Below are 22,311 nucleotides of genomic sequence, written 5' to 3'. Positions count from 1 at the left end.
GGAAATATTTTTGGGTGATGCAAGATTTCCAAGAATCAGGGATGCTCCTGCATGAATGTATAAGAAAAATAAACACATAATCTAGATGAATATTTTAGGATTTTTTTATTTGGATGAGGTGGGAGATAGGTCCATAACAATGTGTGTAAATACATGGGTAAAATTATAAGGTAAGAGACCCAACTTCACACAAGATTACACCAACCATCAATATGTAAAATTTGTTAAGACATTCTCTCAAAATGGACACTGAAAGTAGATGGAAATTGGGGAGGTATACAAATTTAACCCTTAAATTTATTCCCACTTAGAGGCGCGTGTGAATCTTAGAATGATCACATATATATAAAAAAAATTACAATACAAACATGCATGTAAATTACTCCTTTTAGACATAAAAGGATATCATAAGGAACCATATGGACCTTGTCAAATTTCATCACATAGGCTAATCCTTTGGTTTGTACTCTCTTTAGAAACCTACAAAATAAATGAAAAACATACAAGTAGCTTCAACTATCGAAGTAAGAGTTACTAAAATTTGAATGTCACAAACAATGATCATATACAAAGATAGGAAAACAATTTGTAATAGGTTTTATAAAAGAATGCAAGTGTTTAGAAAGTTGTAATAGGATGATAGGGTGCTTAGGATGTTGTGTTGTCATGTGTCCATGAGGACTCCATATAGGGACCTATAACTACCTAAAAACTTGGTATGAAAGTGTAAGGATCTCTAGTTTTGTTGATGTTGAGGAACCATTTATTCCGTATTTCTCTTATGAGTGTTGTGGCAGATTTATTTTTCACCTTCTTAGGATCATCCTATCTATCACATAATCATATCACTATTTGATTCATTGTTTAGTGATAAGGAAGAGATTATCTAAGTATATCAATCCTCTATGCATGCAACTTAACACCAACTAGATCTTTTTGTAGTCATTATTGAAATTTGGTAGATTTCCCAAATATCATGTTTTAAATTCCCAATATTTGTGGTTGGTTCAAGGAATTCACCTATCATTAAATTTCTAAGAGTTTCAGTTTCTTTTCTATATTTTATATGATCCAAGTTCCAATAGGTCTTACATGAATATATTTTTAGGCATCTTGTGTATAAATGACTCCAAGAAGAATAATTGAGAAATGTACCTTTCAATTTATTCTCCATGGGCGTCCATTGATATTATTTTTATATTTTTTAAATTTTAATATCTATGATGATTTAGTTATGGCGTGGATGTGTTTTTCATAGATTTAGTCATTTACTCTATTTTCACGTCTATCATTGACAACCTCAATACTTCACTATCATGGGATGAAACATGTTTTTTGTTTTTAATGTTTAGATTCTACTCTAACCTTTGTTTCCTTTGTTTGTTTCTATGTCCCTCATGTTGATGTCATGTTTTATGTCATTATCAATTGATTATTTGAACACTTGTATTTTATTTTTAAGAGGTAAAATATTCTATACAGTAAGTAATGGATCTAATGTACTAAACTTATACAATGATATTGATAGATTCAAATTTTAATTTTCATCATATTTAAGCTTTAATTGAGCTCCACTAACATATCCTTATAGTAGCTGATTTGTAAAATTATGTAACTTTATGTTATATAAGTTGATTGTATTTGATTCATGCAGTCAGATCCTTAGTGTCATGATTTTAGTTTATCCATTTTCTTAAACTGGTTGCCATATAGTAATATTGTATCTCCCAGTTATAATTACTTAGACTTGTTTGATCATGTCATGTATTTGGTTTTAAATTTTCTTAGGTTTGGTTGTGTGTCACAAGTTATTGGTTTTCTTACTACCTAAAAATTTTTGTGCGCAGTCCTCAAATATTTTTTACCTAGAGGGATTTTGATTTATACCAATAAGAACATAAAAATGGTGTTTGTCAAAATATTAAACATGCTTAAAGGCCCAACAAAAAAGAGTAGACATGCTCTCTTTCACTCTAGGCTTGACTAGGCCTGAGGTTGTTCCTAGAGGGTATTTAATAAGATTCAACTACAATTAAAGATATTACATAATAAGTAAACTAGAGTAGTACCTAGATCTGTACACTTTGACTCCAAATCCTTTAACTAGATAAAGGACTAACTTACTACTATGACCTTTGTATATAGCTGATAAAATAGATGCAAAACATGACACTTTTAGAATAAAATATTTAAGGTTCATTATACATATTCCTTGAATGTAATAGTTAGTCATGAACTTGTAGAAAGCCACATCTTACTCCTAAATTGTTGGTGAATGATTTTGAATGATTTTGTTCCTTTTAAGCATGTGGAAAGTCATGTTTTCAAGATCAAAGCCTAATGAGGGTTGCAAACTTGCATTCAACCACATCAACATAACACCTAAAATATTCTCCCCTAAATCTTATCTTTCTTCTGCATCCCTCACCCTACTATTCATGTTTGGCAACTCTCTTGAAGGAGTCCAACATTTCTTAATGGCTAGGGATTGAGGCACTTGTGCTTTTTTCCTAGGAAATCTAGTCATAAGATATGTCGCATAAAAAAATCCCGAGTTTCATATTAGATAGATTTTTCGTCATAAGAAATTTTATAACCAAACCAATTACTACATACCACCTAAATGACCTACCAAATGAGCTCATTTAGCTAGTACACATCACAATATAATAGAATTTGATAATATTCATATTCCAAAACCACTATGTTAAAGTCACCCTTAGCTCCCTAATATTTAATTCTTTCATGACACATTTCTTCTAGTCACTATAGTGGAAACCAGTCAGTACTCACCAGTTTTGGTGAGTTTCTTAAAAATAAAAGATCAAAATCATGAGATTGTTTAGGTATGGAAAAAGAAAAGCTACTTTCTAGCATTTGAATATTTGTGTGAGAATTGTAGCAAAAATATATAGTTTTTAATGTTTTTGAACATTATAAGGACCATTGTTATTAAGGTATGGGTGGTTTCAAAGGTTTTTATTTAAATTTAGTGTTCTCAGATGCTCCACTTTTTGGTCTTATTAGAGACACTACTCTAAAACCTCTATTGAATTTATTTAGTACATTTTATAATTATATTTTTTCAAAAATTTATATTTGTTTCAGATTTTTTTTAAAATTGTAAAAAACTCAAATATATTTCCAATCAATATTTTTTGATTTACCAAGTTTGAATCAAAATCCATATTTGCAAACTATAACCTAGATGCTCAACAAAAATAAAAAGAATTCTCTAATAAAAGAAGAGAAAGAAAAAAAAAAAAAAGACTCATTCTTGAGAAATGACCCCCTTCTTGATTAATTTGAAAGGAATCCTCCTCTCAATCCTAAGGTCTTCACTATTGTGATAAAGTACTACTCTTAGAATATTTGAACCCTGTCAAAAGCCAATCTAAAAAATAAGACATGACTCATAAAAATAAGAATACTTCACAAAACTCATCAAAAATATTTGTGAATTCTATTAATGTATTAGTTTATTTGACTTCTATGTGATCACCTATGCTTCACCTTCAATGATCTTTGAACCAAAAATATCCATAACAACGAAATTCAATAATTAGTTTCCATTATAAACCAAATAAAAGATCCTTTTGAGAAGAATTGGTACCTCAATAAACCCCCAAGCAACATGAAATACTAGATGTACTTTTAAAGCAAGAGACCATATACATTTATATAAAGTAGTACATATTATATTATTTTATTTATGGATTTCAAGTTTACATCAATCTAACAAAAGGCAACCCCTCAAAACTTTGTACAGAAATTTCAGTGTGACCAACCAAGTCAAATGCTATTTAAAAACTCTCAAATCCCCTATTCCCAGACATTCACAGAGATAATGCACAAAATCACTGCTTTGACATATCAGCCTCCTAATATTTCAGGGGATCAACTGCTCAAAACATACTATCAGTTCGTGCAGGTAATCTCGTGAAGTGATTCATGGGAACAGAAGGAACATTGTGCCTGAACATTGGATGGCGAAATACATACAGACCTGTAAATAGTGCTACCACTCGGAAAGGAGTGATATAGAAAACTATTGCAGCAAACAAGCAAAAAATGAGAAATATAATAGTAGCGTGTGGGTCTATCCAACTCAAGAGAGACAGAAATCTCTCTCCTTGGGTAGCTATGTCTTCAACTGTAGTTTGTATCTGGCCTGCGACACTTCTTAACCTCTCATATCTCATCCTAACAAGTTGAGGATTAAATTCTTCATCAAGCTCATGAGGATTCACTTCTTCAGCACGAGAGAGGCGAATGCCCATATTAGATGGATGTTGGGGCCGGAAGCGGAAATTCCATATGCCAATCAAGGAAATAAACAAGAAAACGGAGGGAAGTATCAACTTTGGATAACAGATTGAAAGAAGTAACAACAGATGCACCAGGACGGTTGTGACAGGATTCTTCCAATGACATATTTCATTGAACCACTTGCCAACTGCTATCATTGGAGAGAGTACAAACATTATGTGGAAAAAGTTGGCGTTGCTCCACATGTTCGAATCCACATCTATCACGTATTCTTCATTTTGATTTCTTAGAGGGGTCTCTTCCCTGCTGGGCCTCATCGCCACAATGTTCATGGGTTGGTATCTTAGGGTTTCAACCGGAGTTACAGAAAAAGGAGTATAAGTAGGGCAAATGTTGCAGCAATGAATAGGTGTACAGGTTCATCATGTTAGCCAAAGATGAACAGATGAAACGAACAGGCAACTTACGCTCTCACATCTTTTTAACTCCAGAGGAATGTGAAAGAATGAATATTGGTATTCACTGTAGTTAATAATAGTTAGTTAATATTGATCATTTTTTGTGAATATGTACTTTAATATTATTATCTAATAGAGGTGGTCTATTCATCAAAAATAGTAGTTAGTTATCAAAAGACGTACAGATAAAAAGAAAATTAATATTTTTAATTTTTTTTTAAAATGTATCTTTCCTTCACCAATAGATCGAATGAGGATTTGGAGAGCCCTTCATAATGCATGCATTGCACACTTATTGTTAAATGGTATGAAAATTATGATAATTGTATTTATTTTTTCTTTTAGAAAACCATTATTTGGTATTAGAGTTCACTTAGTTGAGCGAAACTTGGGTTAGAAGTTTCAAGCATCTCTTAAGTGTTACAAGGGGGTTTTGGAAAATGAGCCATATTCGAACAGAAGATGGATATCTCACAAAAGAGATGGTTACTTAAGTCATAAAATGCCCCAATAGAAAATGAATGATTTTATGTTTGCCTCTTTATTGATCCATGAAAATGTAAAGTAATCTCTAGAACATATGATTAGAGCAAAGGAGAAGGATTATAAAAAAGAAAGCTATCATGAAGGATAGTATTAGAGAAAAGGAGAAGGGTTATAAAATAGATAGCAATAAGAAGATTATTGAGTGGGTGTAACCCATGTTCATTCAAACACAATGTGATAGCACAAAGAACAAGGCTCAAATCGTCAAAGATTCCACGTCAAGTAGTATTTATTTATTTTGTAGGTGATATTAGGTGCCCATCCTAGTTGTGTGAGACATCACTATAGAAATGTGCCCCTACTTTTTTCAAATTTGCAGTAAGGTTATTTGTTTTTTATTAGGATAAAATGGGTTTTGAAGGGGCCCCAAAACCCTTACAAATAGAGAACTGCCATCGAAGGATGAACTAGACAACTTGGCAGCGAACCACGAGTTTTAGCATGAACCTAAAACCTTCTGGACTTACGGGCGTCCAGATCCCAAAAATCAAAGGTTGCAAAAAACATAAACAAAGAAGCAACACAACCACAACTAGCCAAACACCAGCCAATCCTCAAGTGAAAAAGATTACTAACCAAGTTGGCCAAAACCAACGGTCTAAATTAGGAAACAATAGACCACAAAAAATAATGAATGAGGGTTAATAAGAACACTCGACCAACAAGAAGGGTTTTCCAGGCTCCCATAACATGTAACAAAATCTCCAGGCCACAAAAAGAAGTTCCTAGACCTAACCAAAAACATAAACTGGTCAAACTGGGCCTTTAAAAACTACCAACATCCATCTTATCCTTACGAGGAACAAAAAACATAGGGTTTTTCCAGGCTCCCTCAACCTTGAGAGTGGGTTTTACAAGGCTCTCACAACCTAAGAGAGTGGGATTTATAAGGCTCCCACAACCAGTCATAGCCCAGACAACAACAACTCAATCTAAAGGCACATTCTAGGACATAAGGTTTGGACAAGGCTCTCAAAACCTCCTGCAAAGAAAACCATAAGGGTTTTGACTGGCTCCCTCAACTAGCAACACAAACAATAGCCATCTAAAAAGACCCTCAACCCAAAACCCATGCAGCCACTCCACCTCCATAGGAGAGCAAAATATATCGAAAAGAGATTCATGAGAATTGGGAAGAGGAGCATAACAAACCCTTAAGGATTTTGCATAGGCACCATAACCTCAAACTTGGAAAAGACCAGAAATGAGATCAAAAGACCATCCAATAAAACCACCTCAATAGGAGCTAAAGGAGAGAAAACAACCAAAAAACCATACTCAGTACTAGGTCAACCACCATGCAAAGCATTGACAACCTCCCACCAATACCTCCCAACATCATTTGCAACATCAGGTTCCACCTCAATAGGAGAAAGGTTGTCTCCAATACCAGCCATCTCCACCTCAAAAGAAGAAAGGGCCACCTCAATAGGAAGAACTAGATATAACCAAGGATACTAAAGAAGAAGCAAAAGGGAAAGCATCCACAAGGAAAACAAGGGAAAATCCACAACAAGGTAGCCGAAGATGTCTATAGATAACAAAGCCCTCTAAAATAGTACAATGAACAACTCAAAAAAGGCATGAGAGAACATGTGCACACTCTGAGAAGACTTGGGATCACCAAAACAAATTCTCCTTCCCCTCATCAAAACCCTCAGAGAAATAACATGAAAATGCCCAAAGATGAGTAAAAGGATGAAACCGCCCCAGCCCAGAAGACGAGGCACAGAAACAAGAAGTCTGTAGCCACCCACATCCCTGAGGAGAGCCCCAAGGCATTTAACCATTGACCGCTCCCCAACACTGCTACCAAAACAATCCTCCACACCACGCCAAAGGCTACATCCCAGAGACGAATCCGAGTAGCTACCCACAAAGAAATACCCACCAGACAGTCGTGCAGGAAAAACCCTGCACACCTCCCAAACACCCTACTTGTGCCAAGAACAGGAAGAAAAGGCAACAGGCCACCCAAAAAGCCTTGAACTCCATGCTTCCCCAGGCCAAACACACCATACAGAGCACATGCATTGGTAGGGAAAAGCGGCCCCAACCTCATCATCATCATCTCCTTTGGCCTCCCCTGCGTCCATCTCTCCCACCCTCGTTCCCGTAGACTCTCCCACTTAGCTCATTTCAAAATTTATGTTCCGAAGTAAGGTTATTAGAAATGCCTATTTTAAAAGTATAATTTATATAACATATTACTTTGAAATAAGATTCTTGAATAAGGTTAGATTTTTTGTAGTGTGTATGGTTTGAATGGGCCATATGAGTTGTGTTTCTTGAAGTTTTCTTTTAACAACAACAAACAAGTGCATTGACACATTTAAAAAAGGAAAGATTATTTGTAAATATAAAGGAGCAAGGAAAGTATCTATTTTTGGAATATTGTTGTGAACTTGTCATAGAAATTTCTAATAAGGTAATTTGTAATATCTACAAAGCATTTTTAGTGTATCATATAGAGGAAGCTTCACTATTATTGATTCCAAATAGCCCTACTTGAACCTCAAAGAACTTGAGATTAGTGGGGAAGATTTAAATTACTTATAGTAAAGACTCTCATTCCATATGTAATTCATTATTTTTTAAATGCATAACATCATTCACTAAATGATTATGAAAATTATTTATTTCCTTTTCAAGTTTGTATTTGGTATATCCCTCATAAAGCCACCATTGGACTCATCTTGTAGATGTTGAGGGTTACTTGAATATCCTTGTTTTTTATGTGAATATATGAATATTTTTGTGAATTTTTCTCTCTTGAGGCAATTTATTCCATCATGAATATCAATGAGTTTCATAAAACATGTGTGGTATAAACATATTAGAAAAGTAGTTTCTACTACTCACCTTGTTGGTAAAGTAGGCACACAAAAGCTATCATTCACATAATTGAAAAGTGAATTATTTGTTTATTCGAGGAGGTAGATACTATTGAAGTGGTGGAATGTTCAAATGAACTAGTTGCCTAATACAATCTTTTTGTATATTTCATGAAGTGATTATATGTTCCTCCAACTCAAAGTTATGTTCTAAAGAGTATTTTATTTTTGTAGAATTACTTATCTTGAGAAAGATAAAACCACTATGCAACAACCTAAAATAATCTTAAAATAAGGATTTGGAGTGACTATGTAATCATAGCAACTAGACAATTGAATCTCGTAATCAACTTTAAATCATTTATTCATTTTCATCTTTCTTGATATTTGAGAGTTTTGTAAATAAGATATAATTAGCTTAAATTGTTAGCTTGAGGTGTGTAGAAAAAATCCATTGAGTTCCACATCAAGATTGAACTATCAATAAGATGTTAAAACTAATTAACTATTATGTCTTGCAATATTTTTATAAACAAGTGAACTACATGCAACACTTTTTAACCTGCCATATCTCATCCTTACAACTTCAGGATTTCTCACAGTAGGGAACGTGTCAAATTCTTCATCAACCTCATCAGGATGCACACTGCTTCAGCATGATAAATGTGAGTGTCCATATTAGATAAATGTCGGGTCCGGAAGCAGAAATTCCATATACAAGAAAATGGAGGGAAGTATAAACTTTGGGTAACAGATTAAAATAAGGAACAACAGATGCACCAAGACTGCAGTGACATGATTCTTCCAATGGCATATTTCATTGAACCATTTGCCAACTGCTATCAGTGGGGAGAATACAAACATTATGTGCAAAAAGTTGGCGTTGCTCCACATGTTCGAATCCACATCTATCATGTATTCTTCTCTGCTCATCCTCATTGCCACAATGTTCATGGGTTGGTATTTTAGGGTTTCAAGCGGAGTTACAGAAAAAGGGGTATAAGTAGGGCAAATGTTGCAGCAATGAATAGGCGTAGAGGTGCATCATGTTAGCCAAAGATGAACAGCTAAAACGAACAGGCAACTTAAGCTCTCACATCTTTTTAAGTTCCCAGGAATGTGAAAGAATAATGTAGATTGGTATTCACTCTATAGTTAACAAGTAGTTAGTTATCAGCAGGTGTACAGTTAAAAAGAAAATTGTTTTTGAATTTCATTTTTTTTTAAATGTATCTTTCCTCCACCAATAGATTGAATGAGAATTTGGAGAGCCCTTCATAATGCGTACATTGCACAGTTTTTGTTAAATGATTTGAAAATTATTATAATTGTATTTATTTTTTCTTTTAGAAAACCATTTTTGGGTATTAGAGTTCACTTAGTTGAACGAAACTTACAAGTTTCAGGAATCTCTTAGGTGTTTGTTACAAAGAGGTTTTGGAAAATGAGCTACACTCAAATCGAAGATGGATCTTTCACAAAAGACATGGTTACTCAAGTCATAAATTATCATAATAGAAAACGATTTTATGTTTTATTAATCCATGAAAATGTAAAGTACTCTCTAGAACATATGATTAGAGCAAAGGAGAAGGATAATAAAAAAGAAAGCTATCATGAAAAAGAAGGATTATAAAATAGATAGCAATAAGAAGATTATTGAGTGGGTGTAACCCATGTTCATTCAAACACAAGTGATAGTCACAAAGAACAAGGAAGGCTCAATTTGTCAAAGATTATAGGAAAAGTAGTATTCATTAATTGAGGTTGTCCTTATTTAGTTCAAATTTGGAGTAAGGTTTGTTTGTTTGTTTGTTTGTTTGTTTGTTTTTTGCCTATTTTTAAAGTACAATTTGTATAACATGTTGCTTTGATATAAGATTCTTGAATAAGGGCAGATTTTTTATAGTGTATGGTTTGAATGGGCCATATGAGTTGTGTTTCTTGAAGTTTTCTTTTAACAACACAAACAAGTGCATTGACGCATTTAAAAAAGAAAAGATTATTTGTAAATAAAAAGGAGCAAGAAAAGTATCAATTTTTGAATTATTGTTGTGAATTTGTCATAGAAATTTCTAAGAAGGTAATTTGTAATGCCTACTAAGCATTTTTTAGTGTACATATAGAAGGAGCTTCACTATTATTGATTCCCAATAGCCCTTCTTGAACCTCAAAGAACTCGAGATTAGTGGGGAAGATTTAAATTACTTATAGTAAAGACTCATTCTATATGTAATTTATTATTTTTTAAATGCATGACATCATTCACTAAATGACTATGAAAATTATTTATTTCCTTTTCAAGTTTGTAGTCGGTACATCCCTCATAAAGCTACCATTGGATTCATCTTGTAGATGTTGAGGGATACTTGATTATCCTTGATTTTTATGTGAATATATGAATATTTTTGTGAATCTTTGCATCTTGAGGCAATTTATTCCATCATGAATATCAATGAGTTTCATAAAACATGCAGTATGAACATATTACAAAAGTAGTTTCTACTACTCACCTTGTTGGTAAAGTAAGGACACGGAAGCTATCATTCACATAATTGAAGAGTGAATTATTGTTTATTCGAGGAGGTAGATACTATTGAAGTGGGGGGATATTCAAATGAACTAGTAGCCTAATTCAATCTTTTTGTATATTTCTTGAAGTGATCATATGTTCCTCCTGCTCAAAGTTATGTTCTAGAGAGTATTTTATTTTTGTAGAATTACTTATCTTGAGAAAGATAAAACCTCTATGCAACAACTTAAAAGGATCTTATAATAAGGATTTGGAGTGACTATGTAATCATAGCAACTAGACAATTGAATCTCTTAATAAACTTTCAATCATTCATTCATTTTCATCTTTCTTGATATTTGAGAGTTTTGAAAATAGGATATGACTAGCTTAAATTGTTGGTTTGAGGTCTGTAAAAAAATTCATTGAGTTCCACATCAAGATTGAACTATGAATAAGATGTTAAAACTATTTAACTATTATGTCTTGCAATATGTTTATAAACAAGTGAACTACAACACCTTCACATGCAATGCTCAAAATTATATATGTAGTGGTGTAAAATATTTTATATGCTTGTCTAACTACTACTTGCGATCACCATGGAATTTTAAGAATTTGTTCCTTCAGCCTCAAGGAAGCTTATGATTTTTTGTCCAAAATAAGAGTTCGGTGTGATCTCTCCATTGTGGCAATGGAGTCATTTGATCACCTTCTTGATGAACCATTGCTTGTATATATTCTACTATGGATGCTTAAAAAATTATAGAAATTCTCTACCAAACTTAGAATATTTTTTAATTCACAGATTTTAATGTGAAAAAAATGGAATAGATGTTCAATATAAACACTCCTTCAATTAGAAGAGGATTATCTTTAGAAAAAATGTTAACCTAGTTTGCACAACATGTACTTCTTATTCATAATCTTTATAATTTATTTGGGGTGATTCAGTATGAGATACAAACAAATAGAATAAAACCTATCTTTTTGTTAAATCTGAGTTTAAAGCATGGGGAAATTTAGCACATCAACACTAGATAGCATATTTTTGAGCTTTGGATTGAAAAATTCCTACAACTAAATGTGTGTATTGTTAAACTAAATGTAGAGACTAAAAATATAAGTGCACGTATACAAATTGAATAGGATAAAATATATATAAACATGAATGTTGTGGTAAATTATAAGGAAACAATACAAAGTTACAATCTACACTTTGAGGTAACCTATATTAAAATCTTGTAAATTCACTAAAGCAATCTAACCCTCAACACACATAAACAAAAAAAATTGGCAAACATTTAAAAGTAAGATTTGCATAATAAATTATATTGAATTAGTAAAAACTTTATAGATAGTAATAACGCTTAATACTTTGTCTCGGCGTTTTGATACTAAAGGAGTCTACTCTAGTTCTAGTGGTTATCAATTGTTAAATGCAAAAAAGAATAGGTTGGAGATTCTTCCCTAGTGGAAAAAGATTTGGAATAAGTTTTGTGGGTCCAAATTTAATTTATTTGTTTGGATCCTTAATCAAAATAAACATCTTTCTTGAGAAAATCTCAAAAAGTGGGGATTCCAAGGAGCTTCTAAGTGTGTTCTTAGTGGGTTTCATAAGTAAGATACTTCTAACCTTTTCTTTCAATGTCCCTTCTATATGGGTCTTTAATAAAATTGGTGAAGGTGTTGGAATCATCCTTTTTCTCATCCTACTTCTTTATTTGACTTTTGGGCTTATTTGGGTTTCCCTCATACTACTACTTCTTTTCTTGTGGTGTCTATAAGAGTTGAGAAAATACAACACCACAGGAGCCTGAAGATCTTCTGCAAGCCGAATAACCTGTTACAAGGAGAAGCAATGAAGCAAAATCTGAAGAACATACAAAACACAGAGAATATGCTCAAAAAGAGAGAGCTCAATATTCACAAAAATATGTAATGTGATTCTTACAATGAAAAGAAAGAACTCAACCTTTAATAGGTCAAGAAACCCTAAAAAGGGAAAACCTAGGTTTGCACATAATAATTAATTAAAATAATTAATTATATGCACCTAAAGTTAGCTTAAGTGTAAAAGAAATAAAGGGAACTTAAATAATTAAACAAAGAATGTTTAATTAATCAAGTAAATACCCGAATACTCTAACACCCCCCCTTAAGCTAGACTTAGGGAGAAGCTAAAACCTAGAACAACTAATAAAGATGGGTCTCGGCAACAAGGCCTGATCAGGTACCCAAATACAATGAAATCTCTATGAAACGGAGACAAAGGAGAAAACCCAGTGGGAAAAAACTCCTCTCCAAAAAGAGATGGAAAAAAATATCACTGAAGCATGAAGACCCTGCAAACTCTGTCGAAGAATAACTGCTGATCTGAAGAACATCCACTGAACTAGAACATGACCAGGTAGAGAAGACTGTAATCTGCATGAGTGCCCTCAAATGACACTACTCGAATCAGAAGGCAAACAAGGCAAAACAACTGAAATCGAAGATACAGATGGCATGAGAAACCAAAGCCTGAAGAGCTGATCAATCGAACCACGGAAGCATTAGAACCAACAGGATAAACCTCCCCATAATGCGGAAGTGGGAGAGGGACAGGAACACTGAAAAGGACAGCCAAAAACAACTGCATGACGAAGAACCAAGAACATCAAAGGTGCTGAGACACATCATCATGAGGCGAATGTCGTGGAAGGAACACTCACTTGACAAAGGAAGATGGCAAACAAAGGCAAACATCAACCCCCTCATGGCACTTGATCAACAGTGCATGTACAACAAGACACAAGATATGCAAGATTCCAAGTAAACAATGCATGATGGCACTTTATCTCAGTGCGTTTTCATGATTACAAGCTACAATGATAAGTAGACTGGAAATAGAAATGAGAATCAAAATAGAGACACCCTACTCAGAAAAGAGATCCCAGGACCTGAAACAACCACGATATCCACCAGAGTGCTGAAAAGCAAAAAACTGAATAAAATATGCATGGAGTAGAATCTGGAAAAAAAAACTCATATTTCTGGAAAGTACACAGAACACGCTTTCTGAAAATATAAAGTTTTCGAAAAACGGAGGTCGGATGCTCATTCTACGTCTCCCGGAGTGCAAAAAAGAGACCTCACTTTGACTATAAAAAAACATAGGCAAACAGCAAAATTGGAAAAAATTACCAACACCATGAGGTCGGCCTCGGAACCAGCTTTCTGATGCCTATTCGTTCTCAAAAAAATGACTCCGTATGCCCAAGATAGGGCCAAAAAACCAAACCCCCCTTGAAAAAGCCAAAAAAGGGGGTCTGGTGGCCTGTTGGTGGTCTGGTGGCCAGTGGGTGGCGCACCGGTGGCGGCTGGGCGTCGGCCGGGTGGTGGAGCGGTGGCTGGTCGGAAAAAAAGCCAAGGAGCCGGAGCGGCGGCCGGGAACTGAGCGGCGAGCTGGGGCCGCAGGCAGGTGGGGGCCGAAGGCGGCGGCGGAAGGAGAGGTGGCAGCCGGGGACAGGAGCTGCGGGCGGCGGCCGGTGGGGAGAAGCGGTGGCCGTCGAGCGGAGGAGCATGCAGTGGCCGACGAGGAGATGCAGGGAGGGTTCCGGCGGCGGGGGCCGCAGGGAGGCCGGCGGTGAGAGTAGGGTCGGCGGAGCGGAGAGGCACGCAGCCGGAAGGCCAGGTTCCCGGAAAGAGCATGGCCGACGGGGGCTAGAGACTGGGCCGGCGGGGGCCGTTTAGGCCAGGCTGTTGGAAAGAGCATGGCCGGCGGGGGCTAGAGACCGGGTCGGCGGGGGCCGAAGAAACGGCAGCGACGGTCGGAGAAGGACGGAGGGGCCGCCGACGGGGGCCGCAGGGGCCAGACTGACAGGTCTGATAGGCCTGTCAATCCGATACCCTACAGTAGCCACAAAAAAAAATGTGCCCTAAAAAATTTTTTTTTTTCTTAAAAAGAAACAAACCTCCCTTTTTTTTTTTCACTTTTTTGAAAGAATTTTTTTTAAAAGCAAATTTCGGCCTGCATGCCGTAAAAAGGCAAATTTTTAATTTTTTTGAATTTTTTTCTCGATCTACGTGCCAAGGTCGTACGGCCTGGATCTGAGAAAAAAAATGCTCCCAGAGGCTCAGGAATCAAAATAGGTCAAATTTTATATGACCATAGGGGTTTTCGGGCCTTCTGAGCACGATGGTGAGGCTCGTTTAGGCCCAAAGTGCTCAGAAAAAAAAGCTCAAACCCTAGGTACATAAAAAATTCCTGATACCCCAGATCTGCTTCCAAAGCCAAAAATCTCAAAACAAGAATAGGTAGCTGCAGATCTGAAGCTCTGATACCATATAGGAGTTGAGAAAATACAACACCACAGGAGCCTGAAGATCTTCTGCAAGCCGAATAACCTGTTACAAGGAGAAGCAATGAAGCAAAATCTGAAGAACATACAAAACACAGAGAATATGCTCAAAAAGAGAGAGCTCAATATTCACAAAAATATGTAATGTGATTCTTACAATGAAAAGAAAGAACTCAACCTTTAATAGGTCAAGAAACCCTAAAAAGGGAAAACCTAGGTTTGCACATAATAATTAATTAAAATGATTAATTATATGCACCTAAAGTTAGCTTAAGTGTAAAAGAGATAAAGGGAACTTAAATAATTAAACAAAAAATGTTTAATTAATCAAGTAAATACCCAAATACTCTAACAGTGTCTTGGGGTATTCATCTTTTTATTCTTCTATGGAAAATTTGGTTAAAGAGAGAAATTATCATATATTTTCTTGTTAAGCATCAGCACCTCATTGAGCACATTTGGCATAAGAATTGAAATTTAATTCAAGATATTCATGTTACTAAATTCTCTTTTGATGAGATCCTTTCTCTTGCTAATCTTGTGTTTGTTAAGAATTTAGATGTTGGAAACTTGCTTGTTTTTAATTCTTGTGAGTCTCATACTCTTCTCTAAAAAATAATAGATTTGGTTACTGGGCACCTCCCCCTACTGCTATTTTTAAAATAACACTAATGGTTCTTCTAGAAGCTCTTGTTGGGATTGGAGGCATTGGCCATGACAGTTATGGATTTGCTTAGTTGTTTTTTTTGTTGCTAAATTTGGTGCCAATAATCAAATGGAAGCTCATGCCCTTCTTGTTACTTAGCATATATCTTAGGAATCCATGTTATTTGTGAGATGAATTCTATGATTTCATCTTCCTCTAGCATTGTAAATTGTGACCTTGTACAATTTACACCACTTTTTGTGCCCCTGCCTTAATGTGACCCATTTTAACTCTCATCCAAGCCTATTTTAATCCTTTTACCTCGAAACTGATGTCATCTATTCACATGGTGGTCTGAACCTCTATCTTGGGATATGTGCATCCTATCTCTATCCCATCCACCTTGATTTGGGTTGATAATGGTTTCTGGAGTTCCCTTGTCTTAGGTCAATGGCCCTTGGGGCACCCTTGTCCTCCGAAACCGAGCCCAAATTAGAATATCCTGATGTACATTTCCCACTCATTGGTTTTGAATCATAATCTCTTAATTCAAATATTGCAGGTCAACCTAATCGTAGAAATACATTGAGATCCCTATGTAAGAGCATCTAATTCATTTCATCGTCACAAGCATTTATTATCAAGTACTCCATTCATTGAGCATCACGGTGAAATTTTATCCCACCATATTCTTCAAGATATATACACCATAGATCATCAAATTAAATCAATCATCATGCAAGTAATGTGTTTATGATTAGGTCTCTAACATCCTAAATTGTACTTGCCTATAATTGTGTCCTCACCTAGGCCTCACTTTGGCGTTCTGATTTCCGAGGTATGATTACAATGTTGATTCTACTCACCACTCATCTAATCTGCATTTTCATCAACTTCCCAGTTCTACCCCCAATTTAGAGTTCTGATTTCTAGGACTAGGGCATACCATGAACTAGGCCTCTTAATTGGACCCCAAATTGAACCCCCATATTGGTCATTATTAATGAGCAGAAATTTGGATCTCGTGTTGGCTTGTTGCAGAAATTTCATTTGATTTTTGACGGCCAAGGATAAAAGGAGGTCTACCCCTCTCATTTGAAACCTAATCAATTCTAACCAAAATCAATATCTCGATTACACTATAGAAAATTCAAGTGAGCAAGCAATCAGTCATTCATCAAGCATTGGAGTAGAAGTAAAGTCAATTTCAAGCATTGAAGATGGCATTCATGATTAATATTTTATGAAGAAATCCTACATGAAACTCTAAAAGCTTTGTGTGAAGACAAATAATATTGCAAATATGATGTTGATAGTTGTCATTAATGATTCTCATAGATGTCAACATATTGTTTTGGGATTGATTCCTTAAGGTTAGTGATTCGGAAGATGTGTTCTTGAAATCTTTGGTGCTCTAAAAGATGTGCTATAGTTGATATTCGGTGTTTTTTTTTTCATGTTGGTGGTAATCTGGATTTCTCTATTTACTGGATATAGTATTGATCAATTGTACTCATGAGTATCTTGGTTCAATTCTTATTTTTTGCTAAGTTGGGTAGTGTTATTTTGGGTCCGATTCGATCTGAAATTCGAGAATGAGTAATGACATAAATGTGTAGCATATAATTCAAGATTTGGGTCCAATATTTGTGATGGATGTAACGTGTTGATTTGACCGATGAAGTGCATTGTGGTATGGTCTACCTCTCATTCCTTTCCACCACCAGAATGTTTACTAGTGAACCTTTCTGAGCAGTGAGCCCTCCTATAGTGAGCATTCTAGCAGTGATCCACCCTTTTGTAAAAATCACCTTAACTTGTGTTATATATTGAGAACTAACATTCTTCATGGTTTTTCCCTTCTTAGGTTTTCCACGTCATATATGGTGTTCATTGTGTGATTTGTTTTGTGTATGTGTTTTCATGTTATATATGCTTTAATTAATTCTATTGGTTATTTCGGATTTGTGAAAGAATTAATGGAAAGATTTAAGTTGTCAACTGATTCACCCTCCTCTCAGTTGTTCAAATATTTAACAATTGGTATCAAATATTTGGTTCCTTGGAAAAGAGCTTAACTGCTTGAGTTAGATCTTACACACAAATTAACCATTCCTATCTTTGAAGGATCTGACTATGGCTTTTGGAAAGTGAAGATGAGAGGTTACCTAATCTCCTTGGGCTACAACACATGGAAAGCAATGGAAACTAAGTATGTACAACTGGGAAATGGTCTTACCACTTTGGATGAAATTCAAGCCTATGAAGAAAATAAAAAGGCAATGTATGATATCTTTAGTGCTCTATCAAAGACTGGATTAACAAAGGTTATTTCATTGAATACTTCTCATGAGGTTTGGAAAAAGTTAAGGGATATCTATGAAGGAAATGATAGAGTTAAATTATCAAATAAGCTGACAGCTAAGTGCAGATATGAGAACTTGAAAATGGAAGAAGGAGAAGCTATAACAAGCTATTTTCAGAAGGTTGACAGTGCAGTAAATGAAATCAGAGACTTTGGTGGTACTTTGATAAATGAAGACATAATTGAAAAGATTCTAATGTCTCTACTAGAAAGCTACAATGATAAGATCTTTTCTACTGAAGAAACCTATGATCCAAAGAAGTTTATTGTGGAACAACTATATGACACTCTATCTACATTTGAGATAAGAAAGCCTATTATGTTAGAGATAATGCTAGTATTTCAGATGATGAATCAGACTATGAAGATGGTGATTGTTTGTTTTTGGTAGAAAAAGATGTACCTAAGATTGATTTTTCTAAACTATTTCTACTACATTACATGCTAGAAGAGATAGAAATGAATGGTTGATGGATAGTGTATTCTCAAATCATGTGACTATGATAAGAGTAAGTTCATACGTAGTGCCCCTCCCTAATTCATCTTGTCTTTATGTACATCAGAGGATTATTTTGATCTAGCTTAGTCTACTTTATGTTGATTTGTTGGTATCATGCTATATACTAACCCTATTTCATGATTGAATTGGATATGAAGATGGATCTATATTTGATGATTTATATGTGTTCATTATTTATGATGGATCACATTGCTTACGAGACTTTGATGACATTATAATTATGCTAACCCTACTCTATGATTGTGATGCTTGAATTGATGCTATGATGTTTGTGATTGTCTTCTAGTTTCCTCATCATTAGAGACTATGTCATACCATCCATTGCGAGCACGATATGACATTGTGATTCTATCAAGTTTGCCTGATCATAATTTATGATGCATATATGTTGTATATATGTTGTATCATTTATAGTGGTGGTTACAGGTTTGTAGGTACTAGAGATTGACTCCACCTGGTCTCACATATCTGAGCTTGTCATATCCCAATGGCAAGTTGTCAGAGATAGCATGTATTTCCCTCGCATACTTTAGGCTTATGTGTTCACCTTGTGAGTTGTGTTGTGGCTCAAGTTGGTGGTTAGGGTCTTCTGTAGGTGTTTGAGTCTTTTTTTGGGTCGCTTGAGGTGATGTGGTTATTATTTAACTAATAATTGGATTAATATAATTTATTAATGGTTGGATTAGTTTATCATATAGCATGGCTATTTATTTATTTGGTTTATTTATATTGTTTAATTGCTTGTTGATATTTATTTATTGTTGAGATTTTCTATTTATTTAATTGAGTTTGATTTATTGATTTAATGCTTTATTAATAATTTATTGTTTATTTAATTATTTATTGTTTAATGGTTATTTATTTATTTTTTGTTTAAAGATTTAATTATCGATTAATGCTTTATTGTCGATTTGATTTTATATTTAATATTGAGTTTTTTATTTATATAAGCTTTTGCTTATTTAATTATTATTGGGTTTGATTTATTATTTGTTGTACTAATGTTTATGATATAATATTATATTATTATTATTGCATAACTGGTTATATTATATAGTTACCTACCCCTTATTTCTATTGGTTGATTTTGAGTGGGGTAAGTAAATAATATTGTTAAATAATACTTACCTCATTTTCATGCATGGTAGGCATAATATATGGTTTATTGGAATATTTTGATTGGCCAAAATTATTCTATAGTTTTGATTGTAAATTTATTTATGGAGTTTTCTGAGAGTGTTGTTGAGTTACCATCTGGGAGAAAATTGCTTTCTTTTGGAAGTTTGATTTTTGTTGGAGCTTGGATGATTCAATATTTCGTGTTGGAATTAAAGATTGATTGATTGGATTTGCTAGAAATTGGAGTGCTCTACTTCGAATTTCCTTTGCCTTTATTTTGATTTTTCCAGGTTGGAGCTTCAACTCTTGTTCTGCATTTCAATTTGAAAATATTGTCTTCATTGTGCTTGTTTAAATATTGTTTGTATGGGATATTTTAGTGTTAAAAGAATGTAATTTTGGTTTGGGGAGTTGATTTATATATATAAGTGAGATATTGGCAAAATATGGAAATGGAGTATTGTCGGAAATGTATACTTTGCATATTTCCTATATGAATTTGTGTTTCCAATTTTTTTTATCTTGGTGGGATTTTAAATGTCTTTGTATTCATATTTAGTATCTCCTTATGATTTACTGCATCTTCATGTGTCACTATATGAGTATGGTGTGTTTTTGTGCAAGTCTGAGAGAAGGAGGTGTTGGGATTTGTTAATGAATCTTGTTTGTGTGAGTTGGTGGTTTAATTTCATGGTTATATTGGCTCTAGATATTTTCCTCTCGCACCTTTTGGGAGTGTCCTTGGTCAAATTAAGAGTCTTTTTGCAATTCTAGTAAGTTTCATTATCATTTTTGTTCATTTTTTATGTTTTTGCATTCTGGACTGAAAACGCTAATGTTTGGCCCCAAAAAACCAAAAGAAGACCCCAAAATGCCAAAATATGGCTTGGGAGATCTAAACTATCTCCCAATAATGCTAGTCTGGGTTTTTGGTGCACTATTCTACTCGGAGTTGCTAGTTTTGATGGTTTCGCCCAGTTTAGTCTCCTTTCTGATTTTTCGTGCATTTACTAGAGGCATTTTGTGATTGCATTGAGTTACTCAAAGGTTTTTATGATGTCATATTGATCTATTTATTTTGGTTTTATGCTTTGGTGAGAGGATTTGTGTCTCACCATTGAGGATATTGTTCTTATGTTGATTTGTTCCAGCTGGAGGAAGAATGCCTCACTTTTGAGGAATGTTTATGTGAGCTCTAGTGGGATGTTTTTTCCTCACTGTAGAGGATTGGAAATTGTTTTTTATTAGCTTTTGAACTCATTTCTATGCTTTGTATCATTGATATGTGTATATGGTTAAAAGTGATGATAAACTAACGTAAAACCATAAAGATCCAACCAAAAATAATTTAGGTCCTACAATGAAACATTCACCAATGCCAATAGAGATACCTAAGATCATACAAATCAACAAAATAAAACAATATTACCATTCACATTTCAAGTAAGGTTTCAATCTCCATTGTCTCCTATCTTCATTGATCTTGTTTGATATATTTGCTCTCATATTTTATGTGTGCACAAGAGCTCAACAAAGAAGGAAATGTGGTTGATAGCTTGATCGCAAGAAGGCTTAGTTCTATCATTAGGGTTGATAATGAAGGAGAGTATCCTCTTATATAGAAGACACTATAAGAAATGGAAGGATAAGATTAAAAGGTGTAAAGGATAAATGGTTGGCTAGGATTAAAGGGTAGGTAGAGGAAATAATTAAATGATAAAAGGGGTAGGTAAGAGAAGTATTAAGAGATGAATGGCGTGTCATGGATAGAAAAGGGTAATGAATTAAGTAAATAAATAAAGATTTATTTAATTAATAGAGAAAGTGGGATCAATTAAATAAATAAAATATTTATTTAATTGAAGAAAAGGATAATTTAAACAAATAAAAATATTTATTTAAATGAGGAAAGGCTTAGAAGAGGATTACTGAATTAGATAAATAAATAAGAATTTATTTAATTAATAGAAGACTTAGGATAAAAAAATTAAATAAATAAAATATTTATTTAATTAGACAGGACAATTTTAGGTGTCTACATTTTGTCCCTCTTTGAGACAATGTAGTTTGTCATGTTGGCTCAAAGAAGATAAGATAAACTGATACAAAGTTGCCCCATGATGGGAATGATATGCCCCCTCGAGAGATTGGATAAAAATATGTGTAAAGATCGCAAACAATCTCTCGATAAGAAAGAAAGGCTAGAAAGGACTGACAAGATAGGGTCACAAGGTCATGCAGGAAAAAGACTAACTCAAGAGGAATCAATAAAATTGTGTCTATATCTTAAAAGGCCAAAATTGATAGTTCTGTGATCGAACATACGCTATCAATTGAATAAGCTGCTGAGAGGATTCACTCAAATAGGCTTCCTAGGGAAGACAAACTGAAAACAAGGGTAGAATTGACAATTCTATGATAAACATATGTTGCCAATTGGATAAGGTGCTGAGAGGATTCACTCAAGAAGGACCTCTAAATAGGATCAAGTGCAATGTGATGAACATATACACTAGGATGCAGTGCCATGTGATAGGCATAAGCACTAGGATAAAGCCTGATGAGCAACACCATGTGATGGACATAGGTTTCACTAGGCTAGGATGGGATAAGATAAGAAGCACTATGTGATGAACATGAGTACCACTAGAATTGACATGATTGCTTTTATTGGATGCAGGAGTACTTACCTAGATTGA

The 22,311-nt window shown here is 34.4% G+C and overlaps 1 pseudogene; it reads right to left on the bottom strand.

Moving 5' to 3' along the window:
- Positions 1-3,905: 3,905 nt before the first annotated feature.
- On the bottom strand, positions 3,906-4,779 carry LOC131043496 (multiple C2 domain and transmembrane region protein 5-like; annotated as a pseudogene).
- Positions 4,780-22,311: the final 17,532 nt, after the last annotated feature.

Source organism: Cryptomeria japonica, chromosome 4 (genome assembly GCF_030272615.1).
Source record: "Cryptomeria japonica chromosome 4, Sugi_1.0, whole genome shotgun sequence".
In the NCBI taxonomy this organism is placed as follows: Eukaryota; Viridiplantae; Streptophyta; class Pinopsida; order Cupressales; family Cupressaceae; genus Cryptomeria; species Cryptomeria japonica.
Note: the sequence above shows the minus strand (reverse complement) of the source record. Positions and strands in the feature narration are given on the sequence as shown.